Source organism: Triticum dicoccoides, chromosome 7B (assembly GCF_002162155.2).
Source record: "Triticum dicoccoides isolate Atlit2015 ecotype Zavitan chromosome 7B, WEW_v2.0, whole genome shotgun sequence".
NCBI lineage: Eukaryota > Viridiplantae > Streptophyta > Magnoliopsida > Poales > Poaceae > Triticum > Triticum dicoccoides.
The window spans coordinates 513,498,626-513,501,354 of record NC_041393.1 but is presented as its reverse complement, the minus strand read 5'-3'; positions in this window follow the sequence as shown (position 1 = coordinate 513,501,354).

The following is a 2,729-nucleotide window of genomic DNA, read 5'->3' as shown; positions in this document are numbered from 1 at the left end:
TGACCCTCGGGCTCGCGAAAACCCCAGGGAAAAAGGCTTAGGTGGCAAATGGTAAAACCAAGGTTGGCCTTGCTGGAGGAGTTTTATTAAAAGCGAACTGTTAAGGGGGTCCCATAAATCACCCAACCGTGTAAGGAACGCGAAATCCAGAAACATAACACCGGTATGACGGAAACTAGGGCGGCAAGAGTGGAACAAGTCACCAGGCATAAGGCCGAGCCTTCCACCCTTTACCAAGTATATAAGGTGCATTAATTAAACAGGAGATATTGTGATATCCCAAAATATCCATGTTCCGACCAGGAATAAACTTCATCTTCACCTGCAACTAACAACGCTATAAGAGGGGCTGAGCAAAAGCGGTGACATAGCCAAACAACGGTTGCTAGGACAGGTTGGTTAGAGGGTTGACATGGCAATAGGTAGGCATGGTAAACAAAGGCATGCAGGTCTAACATAGCGAAAGAGCGAGTACTAGCAAGCAAAGATAGAAGTGATATCGAAGGTATGATCATCTTGCCTGCAAGGTTCTCAGAGTTGTCGAAGGCTGGATCATCGTAAGCGTACTCAACAGGTTCCTCGTTCACGTACTCGTCTCCTGGCTCTACCCAAAGCAAGAACACAAGCAAGGAACCACAATAAATCATGGTGCAATGCACAAGCATCATGATGCAAAACATGTCATGATATGCGAGAGGTGATATGCAAAGCATATGCATGCTTCGGAAGGAAGGATGATGAACAAGGCATCAACTTGGCAAACCAAGTATGCCGCTGGAAAGATGAGATGATTTCGGTTGAAATCGATATAAGGATCACCGGTTTCGGGTACACGGTTTGCAAATCACAAGCAAGACAAGAATGACACAAACAACAACATGGCCACTTGGATGCAAAGTATGAACAAGCTATAGAACCCAAACATATGAACAAGATGCATAACAGTGATGTACAGGAGATGCCCTACGAAACATGAACACGGAGCTCAACCTAAAAACCACTAGAGCATGACTAAAATAGCATGGCAATATTGCAAGAGATAACAGTTCTACAGACTTAGTGGAATTACTAGACATAGCAAAAACAGATTCATCATGGCATCTCTACAGGCTTGATCAACTCATTACCAGGCATGTCATGGCATGGAATAAGTACTAGTATGAAGTAGGCATGACAAAGTAGCTACTCAGTGCAAAACAAACAACTAGCATATTTGCATGAACAAGCACATAAGAGACAAAACAACAACAAGAAGTGAGATTGCATGATTATGAACTTGCTCAAATGTAGAAACTAATGCCACCAATGGATTGGTGGGATTTTTCTACCCCAAAAACATATATAATATGTTAGAGTTGCTGTAGAAAAATCATCACAATGCACTAAGATGAAACCTGCCTAAAATGATAATTGACAGAAATGGAACTTTCCATATTTGGAAACGTCCAGAAAAGGACTTGCCCGAAATGGAAAGGTACTAAATGCCAGAAATGGTATATTCGCTGGAACAGCAATAAAACACTTAAAAATAATAAAATAAATAAATAAATAAAAAAAACAGACATGCTAAGAGAGTATGACAGGTGGGGCCACCCTGTCATACGCACAGTGCAAAGGAAAAGAAAAAAAGGGGGGAAGAAATATGCAGCCGCGGGGGATCGAACCTGGGTCTCCCTGGTGTGGCTCTGCTACTGCAACCACTAGGCTAGGCGGGCGCTACTGATAGGGGAAGGGCTTCGGCCCCTTTTAGATAGGCACCAGGTCGCGCAACTCTGTTGCAAACAGAGTGGACGACGGCGCCGGCGAGGGCAACGGCGGCAACCAGTGGGCACAGGGCCTCCGGCGGCCGTGCGGAAAGGGAAAAAGGACGCGCGCATCTACGAGGGAAAGCAGGGGCGCTCGAGCTCGAGCAGTTGCTCGACTCGGGGCCATGGCGTCCGCGGCGAGCGGCAGAGGGACTCACCGGAGCTGCGGGAGGCTTGCAGGGTGCACGCGAAGGCGTAAACGAGTGCGCGAGCGCGCTACGGGAGCACGACAAGGGGGAACCAGAGCGAGGACACGCACAACACGCATACGGTTGCACCGCACTGCACCAACAAATTCAGAAATGCCGGAGCACTGCGAGCGCGGGAAAGACACGGATCGGACGTGCCCTACGGTTGCCTAAATGCCAGGGAAAGGATGGGAGAGGGAGGTGCGTTACCCAGCTCACCCAAGGACACGGAGTAGTCGACGGAGATGAGCTGCCAGCGACGAGGTGGAGCTCTGAATCGTGGCGCGTTTTCTGACCGAGAGGTAGGAGGAAGCAGGGGACGTCGATGAACTCGTCGTCCGGGCACCGTAGTCGACATTGTGGAAGGAGACGACGGCGAGGAAGAAGATGGACACGAACTGCGGGGTTTGGAGTGGCCGGAGAGCACGCTGGCGATGAGGCGCGCTCTCAGGTGCGCTCGGGACGGGGCGGAAGCGGCAGATCTGGTGGCTAAACTCACCTGGAAACGGCGGCGGCGGACGAGGGAAACCCTAGGCGATGCGAGGGACACGGAAGCTGGGGCTTATAAGGGCTAGGGCGAGCGGTGCAAGCTCACGCGCGCTCGTGCTCGCGGTCCCCATGGCGACGGCAAGAGGAGAGGGAAAAGGTGGGTGCGGGAAACAGGGGAGGCGCTGACGAGCGGGGCCAATCTTACCACGTGTCGAGGGTCTAGCGAGGGTGCGCGCTTGCGTGGGTG